The sequence below is a fragment of the Pinus tabuliformis genome, chromosome 3_2, assembly GCF_031772625.1.
Source record: "Pinus tabuliformis cultivar Carrire ecotype Pingquan chromosome 3_2, CPIR1, whole genome shotgun sequence".
Taxonomy (NCBI): Eukaryota; Viridiplantae; Streptophyta; class Pinopsida; order Pinales; family Pinaceae; genus Pinus; species Pinus tabuliformis.
In genome coordinates, this window is record NC_142302.1 from 695,839,836 (window position 1) to 695,851,966 (window position 12,131).

The following is a 12,131-nucleotide window of genomic DNA, read 5'->3' on the forward strand; positions in this document are numbered from 1 at the left end:
ATGTGGATGATATTATCAGGATGGTCAGGATGATGATCATGAGGATGAGCTTGACTATGATTTTCGTGGTGCTAGCTAGCCATGCGTTATTTTTTATATTTAGTTGGATGTCTTAATATGGTAGTCATACATTTGAATTTTAGTTTATTTGAATAATGATGATGATACTATCGGTACTATCTTGTTACCTTATGAATATGTTGAAAATTGTTTACAACTTTTTTATGAAGAATTATTGTGTATGATGAGATTCCTATTTTTTATGGATGTTGTAAATTTACCTTAGTATAATGATATCTATGAAACATTTTTATTTGGTAATCTTACATTGACTTTTAGTTGATTTCATTAAATATTATGATGATATTATCTTTTTTATCTTGTTATTTTATGTATATATTGAAAATTATCAACATTATTTTGATGGAGAATTATTATGTATGATGACATTACTATCTTTTGATGGATGTTGTGAATTTACCTTAGAATAATGGTGTTCATGAAATATTTTGATATGATAATCACACATTTGAATCTTAGGTGATTTGATTAAATATGATGAGGATATTATTAATATTATCTTGTTATTTTATATATGTGTTGAAACGTGTCAATGCTTTTTTATGGAGAATGATTATGTATGACGATATTACTATTTTTGGATGTAATTTTGTGAATTTACCTTGGAATAATGATATTTGCGATGAATGTTGATTTAGTAGTAATATAGGTATATTGAAAATTGTCAATGAATTTTTTATGGAGAATTGTTATGTATGAGGATACTGCGATATTTTTTTATGAATGTTGTCAATTACCCTTAAATTTGTTTACAAATACTAAGTTATGAATTTGAATTGTGATATATTCTTAAATGTGTTATACATGAAAATACATCCTCATCATCTTGGAGGAGAATACTATATTGTTGGTTGAAATACCCCTTTCTCCTAAACTATATAATTATATAATACAAGTTATGTACCATGAGGACCACGATATCCTAGTCTATAACAATTTGTCCCCTTCATCTAACGTTTGTTACCAAAATTCTCACATTAGAGGAATTTTGAACTAAAAAATTAACCACCTAAGAAAAAATTAAGAAACTAATAAAATAATGCCATGTAGACAATTTTTTAATATATCATTTTTATTATTCTTTTACCAAAATTACCCAAATAAATCTCACATTTATCAAAATAATTTTATATGTATTTTATATTTAAATTAATATATTAGCACAAGATTTAATAAAATTTAAATTAAAAAAGTAAATTTAAATTAAAAAAACAAATTCAAAATTTAAAGGAAATTTAAATTTAAATTTAAATTACCCAAATAAATGTCATTTTTATCAAAAATAACCATCTACATGTATTTTATATTGAAATTAATTTATTAACACAAGATTTAAGAAAATTTAAAATATAAATTTAAGTTACTCAAATAAATGTACTTTTATCAAAATAACGATAAATTTATATTTTATATTTAAATATATTTATTTAACATGCCATGATTTACCCTTCATTAAAAATATTCTCGATATTCAAACTTTTATAGATTAAGATATTAATTTTATTTTTAATGTTTAATATAGTTTTGGGTCACTTGGGCACCATTCACAGTTAAATTAGGTAAGTTATATTATTAAAAAAAATCCACTGCCTAGTCACACCTATATATATTTTAAATTTTAAAGGATTTTGATTGGCTTACACATTATGACATGGAAATTCAATGTTAACATTTAAAAATGAAAATTCCTCTAATGCAAGGAAAAAAGCTCGAGTTAACTAGAATTTGACACTCTTGTTCACTTTCGGAAAATCATATGGTGGAATGTGATCTCTTTATCCTCATGTTGAGATTTTTCGTAAAAAAATAAAAGCATACAAAAGTGGGAAAGAACCATAAATCATGGGGAAGCGTTTTCCTAAGCACAAAAGCATCTAAAAAGTGGAAAATGCCATTTTTATATGAGGAAACATTATTCACCCAAAAGATTTTGCTAAAATTGAACTAATGAGGAATTTGGGAAATCTTGATAGCCTTCACTTTCATATATATTGGAGGCTTGGCCATTGAGGAAATGATGGGAATTCGTGTATTGTCACGGTGCTGAGATCTATCTTGAGAGGGAGATTTTTGGAGCTAAGAGTTGGGGGAGGTGTCGTTGCAGCTGCATCTGATGGTTGTAACTTTCCTCCAACTCCTTTATTAATATAGATTAGTTGTTCTTCCTTCCATATGCTACTATTCATTCTTTACTTATCCTATTTAACTAATGAATGTATGGGATTTTGATTTTTATTTATTTATTCAATAATATTTATATGTTTATGATAGTTTGAATTATCAAGATATTATGTTGTGAAGTTTTCTTTGTTCTCTTTCTTGTGTGTAGGACCAAGATTTGGAGCTATCTAGGAGTGCTTCCCAACTACACTAGAAACTCCAAAAAGACTTGCATGTGAGGACTCACATGAATTCATTCTTGTTTTATTAATCTATACTCTACATCTTGATCTACTAAGAATCCCGAGCGTTAGGGAAACCTATCTATTAACCAGACTATCTTAGGTTTCTGGGATAAACTGAGAGGGTTTTATGTTCATCTAACTGTGCATTAAATCCTACAGCAAAATGACATTTATAAACTATAATATATTTCACTATGTAATAAAATTAGTAAAATGGAAGTAAAAGTAAAACTCTGAGCAAGAAGCCAAAAGTGGATGTAACCATCGATGCAAAATTGGAAGTAGAATTGCATGTTAAACTAGCCATCAAAACAAGGAAAACAATGAGAAAAAAAGGGTTTTAAAGTAGAATTAAAAAAGGGTGCAAAACTAGACACGAAGGGAACAAAATAGGGCATACAAAAAGATACCAAATTGGGTGCAAACAAGGATGCAAAAATGGACAACAAATGAGGATGCAAAGAATGGTGTAAAATTAGGATGCAAAATTGGGTGCAAAAAGGATGTAAGAAAAGACACAAAACAAGAAGAAAAATGGGACTAAAAAATGGTGAAACTAAGGATGCCAAAAATGATGCATAACTAGATGAAAATTCAAACTAAAATCTAGGTGCAAAATGAGATGCAAATGTGGACACAAAATGTGGCAGAAAAAATGATGCAAATTTGGATTCCAAAAAGGATTCAAAATTAGACACCAAAAAGGATGCAAAATTGGACATAAAAAATGGTGAAAAATTGGACACAAAAGTAGAAAAAATGGTGCGAAAATGGGCATAAAAATGGCTCAAATTTGGATGCAACATTGGATGCAAAATGAGGTGCAACAAATGATTCAAAACTTGGTGCAAAAACAAATGCAAAAGTAGATGAAAAAAATAGCTCAAAATTGAACGTAACATTAGACACAAAATGGGATTCAAAGGTGGATGCAACACATGGTCCAACATAGGGTGAAAATTTAGATGCTCAAAAGGATGCAAAATTGGATGCAAGAAATGTTGTTAAAAATAATGCAAAATTGGATGCAACAAATGATGCAAAATTAGGTGCAAAGTAGGAGGCAATGAAATGAAAAGTGGATGAAAAAAATGGTGCAAAAATGGATGAAAAATTTGGCACTAAATCAGATTCAACATATGGTGCAAAATTAGATGCAAAAAATGGTGTAAAAAAAGGAAGAAAAATTGGTGCAAAAATAGATATAAAAATAAGTACAAAATTAGAAGCAAAAAAAGGCATAAGACTAGATGCAAAAACTAGCACAAACTCGATGCAAAAAAGGCACTAAATTAGATGCAAACGATGGTGTAAAACTCAATGCAAATTACAACACAAGAATAGAAGCAAAGAATGGCACAAAATAGGAAGCAAAAAATGATGCAAAAATATATGCAAAAAATGGAACAAAACTGGAAGCAAAACCTGTTGTAAAACCAAATGCAAATCTTGGTGTAAAAAAAAGATGCAAATTTTGGCACAAAAAAGGACGCTTTAAAAATTTTACAATATAGCTAGATTTAGTGCCAGGCTGCTCACCCCAATGGAGAGAAAAATACACTAAAATCTAGTGCTAAATCTGGAGTAAATTGCCTGTTTTGTTGTAGTGAATAGATACTTGTAACTGGGCATCCAAAAAACTAATTGACCCTGATCTCCTTCATCACCAAATACTACAATAATCACCTTCACAGCTGACTGCAGTAAATATGCCATTGGATCCTGAAGAACATGAAGATTTTCTTCGCGCTAAAGAAACAAGGTGTCCTTTGCTTCAAATTCTTATCTTCCTTCATCATGTGCTTCACTAAAACTATGCTCCTAGACTTCAAAAAACTCTGAACAGGTAGATTAGCAGATATCTTCTTGGAAAAACATTTCAACACATGAAACATATGAAGAGGAATCTGAATGGAAATCCTGAATGTTTTGATCTTCTGTGGTGTGAATGTGTTGAATGAAGGTCTGATCTTGTTTTTCATACACTGACTGGATTACCTCCTCATGAAAGCTGTATTCTAATGAACTAAGAACATTTGGATCTAAAACTTTGTCTTCTTCATCCCAAATGATTTCAGCAGCAGAGTTCTCTTTCATAGGATTCCATACTAGGCATTCTTGGTCATCACAGTCTGCATCTGGAACTGAAATAGCTATCTTGACATTATCACATTCTGAAATTAGAACTGAACTTACTTTCATGTCGTCTTCTTCTATTGACAGATCTGAATCAACAATTTTTCTTTCATCAACTCCAGCCATATGGAACTCTTCAACCTGCTGATCTATTTCATATGATTCATGTTGACTGTCAAGATGCAAAATTCTTTCATCTTCCACCGTACTACAATCTTGATCATGCTGCAAATTTTCATGATCGTCTTTATGCTGCTGAAAGGGATTTTCATACAAGGCTTCCATGATCTCATCATCCATGAAATTATCATCTTCATAATATTTCTCAAGGCTTTCAATAAAACTATGAACATGGATACAACAGTTCTGAACTAAAGTTAAGGATGGATATGATTCTTTGTACCTTTCAAAGACTACTGCATGAAAATCCTTTAAACAATAAATAGAAGCAGGTGGCAAACTTTCATACCAAGATCGGGCTTCGTCTTCCAGGGTAGCCATAAACATTTTCATCAAACAGTCTTCAGGAAAATTGATCCTTAACCTATGCACATGAATGTGAAATTTCACCAGATGAAGAGCAGCATCATTACCTTCAACATTTCTGAACACAAGCAAATTCTTTGACCAATCTAACTTGGGCATTTTATTTGGAAAACCTCGGATGTGCTCTCGGCTCATGGGAGCATATCTTCTTGCAATCTGATCCATCTTAAGAAATCTCAAAGCTACTGATCCCTCTACAGTGGAGTCACCATGAAGGACTGATTGCATGGATTCTTAAGTGAATCGAGTTGCCAAGTGAATGATTTCAGCCGTCTTCTTATGTCTGATCATTGTTCACCATCAACAATCAGCTCTGAACTTGAGATATGTACTGGGGAAAAACAATCTACAAGTAAACCATTTCATCCCTAGCGGAGTCGCCACTATGTTAGCACCTAAATCTGCCTTAGGCTGAAGAAGGAAAAAATTAGGGTAACCACAAACCACGCTCAGTCTGGTAGCTAGCCCTACCGGAGCAGGAGAGGGCTCTCTCTGAGTCGCACTCAGCGAATGGATAGGCAAAATGGTCTGAGATGACTTGCAATACGATACCTTAGGCTAGTAAGTGAAAAAGGATTTTGGAAAAGATTTTTGAAGTGACCAAACTTCTGAGATGTATATGGGAATGGCGCTCAGCAAAGAATAGAGAATCGAATATGAAGGCATAGATTATTTCGTGAGGCAAGGTAGGTGGCAAGCGCAGCAATTTTGGCTTGAGGTAGCACGAAATGGAAAGATTGCTGAAGAGAGTGAAAAGGGCATGGTCGCATGAATCCTTTTCAACAGAAGAATAACACTGCACATGAAATTTTCCCACAGGCAGAGGAATATAAATTGAATTCTACCTAATCTCACTTAGAAAATTTCACAGAAATGAAGCATCAAATGAAATATGAAACATAATAAGATACATATGGAACATAAGAACACATTTTCTACACTCACGACCACAAGAATCTCATGAAATAGAGCCGCTGCCTTTCATTAATTCTCTGTCAAAAATACACAGTGCAGAAACAGAGTTTCTTTCCCACAGTCTCCCAAAAGTTACAAGCCAGCCAACTCGTTGCAAATAACTTGCATACAATATATAGAAATTGTAGAGAAGAGATGGAATTCCCAGGGGTTGGGAAGTTACTAAAATCATTTCGAAAACGAGATGGAGAGCCAACCATCAACTACAGGTGCAGCGCTCTCAAGCATGACATTTGGCTGTGGTGACCCTTTGCATTCCTTTTCCACTTGGAAAGATGCCCATATGGAGAGAAACTCTTTAAATGTCGCCTTTGGTGCCAAAAAACCAAAGTGTAGATGACCGGGCCCACTTGGAGAAGTTGCGACCCGAAATTCGTGAAACAGGAACAAATTGGTCGTTTTTTCCCATGTGCGTCGCGTCAAATTCTCTGTGTGTCACGCCACTTTGGATCCTATTTTGGGGCACTTGTATGTGTGAAAAATGTGCCCAAGTGGGCTTGTTAGAAAGCACGTCTTGTCTACTTTCTAACCCCATTAGAATTTTTCAATTTGGTGCTCATTTGCCCCTCCAAATCTTCATTCTCCCAAGACTGCTTTCTATGTGTCAAAAAAGTGGAGAGGCCATTTTTGGGTGTTTTTTGACGTTTAGGAGGCCCATATCTCCTCAAAATTTCTTGCTCAGACACCAGTAGTCGTGATTTTCGATGCTGAATCTAAAAATGCAAACCATTCCTTGATTGGAGCCCTAGATTTTTAGCGTCGCGCCAATGGCACGATGCAGAGGGAGGAATTTCCTGTTTTTTGCACAAAAAGTCAAAATTTGCTCAAAATTTCTCCAAATTTGCTGAAATTTGGACTAGAGGTCCCCTATGGGGTGAGATGTTGAGCCAAGGAAGACTCAGCCAAGATTCTAAGTCTATCTTGCTCCTTAGACTCTTTTTCTCTCCTTGTTGCTCTCCTTAATTTAGCCTTCAAGCTCTTTATTCGGGCCTTGGCGCTTATGTTTCGTGCCTGGTAGTGAAATGCCATATGCCTCAGCAGCGCAAGGTCTTTGTCTACTTTGTCTAGCAGCCTCTCCAAGTGCATATTGGCTCTCTCAAGGTTTGCCTCCAAATCTTCATTTACCTCTTGCTCCAAGGAAGTGAGCTCAATCCTTGCCCTTTGAGCAGCCTGGCGATGCTCACGAATGTCTCGCAGCTCCATGATCACCTACTGGTCCTCTAGCTGGTTGTTCCTGTGTTCTAGGTACTTCATGTTCCACTGATATGGTCTCTAGTGTTAAGGTGAAGGTGACCCCAGCCAAGATAGATTGACCTCCCTGTAGATGAAGTGCAAAAAGGCGGGCCAACTCATGATGGACTCTGACATTTGCCACCTTTTGGCAAAATTCATAACATGCCAAGTGCTGGAAATAAGACATGGCAAGAGAGCATGCCTGCAGCTCCATGAGGGTGTTTGGCTCATCTCTGCGCTGTCTGCCACTCTGGTGATGTCTCCTATGGGCCCTCTCTCCTGAAGATGTGTCACTGTGTGTCTCCCCCTCATAATCTGATGAAACTCCTAATGCCATTAATGCTTCCTGTACCCTAGGTTTTATGCTGTCCCCTGAATCCAATAGAACTGGTGATTGTTCTAAAAATCTGTCGCCAAGGGGACAATAGAACAGGGAGTATTAGGAGATGAATGATGAAATGGGGATAGGGATTAAAGGGAGAGATTTGTCAGGGATTTGGGAGTGTTTTTGGGTATAGTATGTGATGGGGTAGGGTTTAATTTTATTGAGGTAGGGTTTGGATATTTTGATCCATACAAATAAAGGGAACAAATGAATATGATTAAAGTGGTGATAGGGTGATGGTAAGGGGAAAATGCTACAGGGAAATTAGTTGATAGGGGTGGGGTAAAAGAATACTTCAGCAACAATGTCATTGTAGCAAAACCCTAGTTTTTTTATTTTCTTTGTGTATTCCTTTGTTCATAAAAAAAAAATTGGCATTGGATTTATACTCATCAGGATCATGATATTCTTATCAATTTTAATTCCAAGATTGAAGGTATTTTCCCCACCTTTCAAGTTTGATAGGCATTCACAAAAATTTTGGGTGATTTAGTGGTTTTTTGAGCTTATAGGTCTGTGCGTCGCGCGCTCTGCCCAGTGCACCGCGCACTCTGAGTGCGCTGCACCAGTGGAAATTTTGCACTGAGGTCGAGCTCCCACTGTGTTGTGCCTCTTCATGTGTATTCCACACGCTACAAAAATTACCCAGTTTTGCTTGGAAGAATAGGTGGAGGGTTTTAGTGGTGGATTTAGGGTGGGTTTCTTAGGAAAATGTTGAAGGGGAGATGAGAAAGATGAGGGGCGAGGGGCCACGGGGAGTGAAGTGGAACCTTGGTGGCATCATCACAATCTTGCAACCCCATCTATCATTTTTCTTGATGATTTTTTCATGGTTGACCTCGTGCATTTGGGGTAACATTTAAACATCTTATAAACACCATATCATTGACAAAATTGATGCACAAGAGGTATCATAAGGATTACCTCTCAACTTGATAGCTTTCACCAAGAAATTTTTAGCAATTTGGAACAATTTCATGCCCTTTTTTCCCTGTGTGTTGCGCTCTCTATGTGCGTTGCACCAGTGTAAATTTTACACTGGAAAACCTCTCTCAGTGCGCCGCGCTCCCTCTGTGCATCAAGCTCTTTTCCAGGTGACTTTTGGAGGCCTTCCCGGTGTCCAAATTGGGCGAAGGATAGCCTGTTGGAAATTTATTTGAGTCTACTTTCCTACCCAACTCGAATTTTTCAATTTGGAGTTCATTTGCCCTATCAAAAATCAAATCTCTCAAGACTGGTCAAAATGTGCCCAGTGAGGCTACCTCAAGGCAGAGTGTTGTTGCAGTTAACTTTTGAATGCCTTCCTCAACTCCAAATTGAGTTCATGATAGCTCATTGGAAATCTATTTGTGTCTAATTATCATTTGACTCATCAGGTGAGTCATTTGTCCAACTTAGCTAGGAGAAAACTTGATTTTGCCAAGGTCACTCCAGAGGTGCATCAATTCTCCCAAGGCAATTGTAGTTTTGACATTTCTTCAAAACCATGACACCTGGTAAAAGTGAAGGATTTCTTTCTTCCCTACTTTTTTTTGGACAAAATCCTCTTTTAGTTTTCCCAAATTCATCTTTTATTGCTCAGAAATCTCATTTGACTGAAACCTATCCCGATGTGTGGAACAAGGGATTTGTCGAAATGAAGCGAAATGACAGGGATAGGGAGCTTCTAAATTCTTGAGGAAATTTTGGGAAGTAGGGAGGGATGTTAGGAAGTAGGGGAAAGTGGAATATTAGAAATTGAGTGAGGAGAAGGGGTCCAAAAAGGCAAAACACAGGTCCAACCTAGAAAATTGCTAGGTTGAAGCAACAAAGTAGGGTTTGTGTGAAAATGATGAATTTGGGGGATCTCAATGACGGGAAGTGTTTTATAAGGTACTTTAAGGATAGGGGAAGGTGTATGAACATCAGGATACAAGTTTTTCCAATGATTTGACCGTCCAAGAGAAATTGCCTTCAAAACCCTAGGAGAGGGAAATGACCTTACCTAGGCGCAACTGAAGCATGAACAAGGTGTAAAATGACCCAGTGGGACTTGACATGATAATGAAAACTCTCTAAATGATGGTACACTCAGCTGAACTGTGACATGGACTGACACTTGGACAACTTTGACAAGGGTAAAATCAAACCCTAGACCCAATGCCTAGTGACAAAATTTTGCTTAAAGACTCACTGAAATGACAAAATTTGACCTTGACACATTAAAATCACTTTGTAAGAGCATGTTTGATCACTGGAGGAGGGCTATAAATACCGACACTAACAACATACACAATGGATGCATCAGGAATTGTAGCAAGATTCTAATCATTCATAAAGAAATCTCATATCATATGCTAGCTATAAAGAGAATACTTAGATACCTAAGAGGAACTCTTGATTTTGGATTATGGTAGCCTAAGAGCACAAACATTACCTTGATATCATATAATAATGAACATTTAGAAAGAATCATTGATGATCGAAAGAGTACAAGTGGGAATTCGTTCTTCTTAGGAGACTATCTTGTGTCTTGGCTTACCAAGAAAAAATCATCTATATCTCTCTCCATAGTTGAAGCCAAGTACATAGCAGTAACAAATTGTTATATAGAAATGCTATGGATGAAGGAAGCCTTGAAGGATGTCAACATAGAGCCAAATCATCCCATCACCATCTACTATGAAAACACCAGTGAAATAAACCTTGAAGAATCCATTCATGCATTCAAAGACAAAACATATCCCAATTAAGTATCACTTCCTCCAAGAATAGGTTTTAGACCAGAACATCAAAATGAAGTATGTCAACACTAACTAACAATTTCCAAATATGGGGGTAAAAAGATGGGGGTCATCACACTTGCATCAAATTATATCATTCCTTTGCTATTGATGTCAAAGGGGAAGAATATGATAGGGGGAGTAGCAATAAGATGGGGGCACAAGATAACGACAAGGGGAGTATCACCATTATGATGACATGTGGACCAACATATGAGGAGAATGTTTCCACCAATAACAAAGTGGGAGATTACTAGAAGAATTATTTTTATTGATATTAAAGTAGAAACCATCTCGAGAAGATTGTTGCATAGGGTTATAGAAGAATTCAAGCCTTTTCCAATGAGTATTTACTTTCCCTCTAACTCCTATTCGCTGAAGACATATTAATTTTCTAAGTTAAAGAGTTGTATTTTTTTGTCTCCATTCATGTTGGTTTGTATGAACACAATTTGGCCATCTCCAAGTGATGTGTCTATTCATAGTAGGGTCAAACAAGTATAAATAGAAGCTATGATCCTACATTTTTTCTATCCAATTTTGTCAAGCAAGAAAAGAAGGAGTTCGCCTTGAAGTGAAGTTCATAACTCATAAACTTGGAAGGAAGATAAATCAAGATAAGGGAACCGTTTGGTACTTTTGTCTCTATTTTGAATTAAATTAGAGGGTTTCATGTTTATGGACTAGTTCTTGAAGTTATCTTCTCGAGAATATTTCACCCCTTGTACACCCATCATAAGCAGACCTTTGAGAAAGGCTTCCGACCCTCATTTTAGAAAAGACTCAGCCCGTTCGAGAAAAAATTTCCAGTCCTTCGTTGGAGAAAACCACATACCTCTCTTTGGGCCAACTGTTGAGCATAATTATCAGATCCTGGAATAATCATATTCAAAACTCATTTTTGTAATATTTTCGACCCTTTTGGAGAAAGTTTTGGCCCTAAAATATAGACCAACATGTGGCTCAACCCTTACGCATACTCCTGTAAATATTGGACCTAAGCATGTGAGTTTAGACCTATACTAGACCACTATAATTTAGGCATTGTCGGGATAGTTTGAGCGTCAGTTACTGACCTACCTATGGGCACCTTGAACCTATGAAATACTTTGACAGTTTATCATGTGAAGAAACATAATTTTAAATTAGTTCCTCTTTTGTATAGATCTTTGACTTCGCTTGAAGTAGACGTTGGAGCCACCATTGACCTATTATTGAATACTTGACTCAGCCCTTATGGAATAAACATCAAAGCAGACTCGAGGTCAATTTTGTAGCAGGCTAACCGAATCAATTTTAAATCACTTCTGAAGATCTCCTAGAGTAGTCATCCATGAAGAATTATTGAATATTATTCTTGAATATATCCTTGAATACTTGATAAAGCACCTTTGAAGATCATCTGAAGAATTTTCTCAGATTTGTTGAAGAATTCTTGAATATTTGTTGCGGAAAAAATGCGGACTTGCCTGAGTACTATTGAAGTTTTTCTTGCAGTATTGTTGAAGACATTTTGAAGCTCTTTTTAAAGTAAGTAATCTCCTGTAAAGTTTTTCATTTGACCAAGTTGGGGCTTAGAGTTTATGAAATAATTCGAGTCACTATATG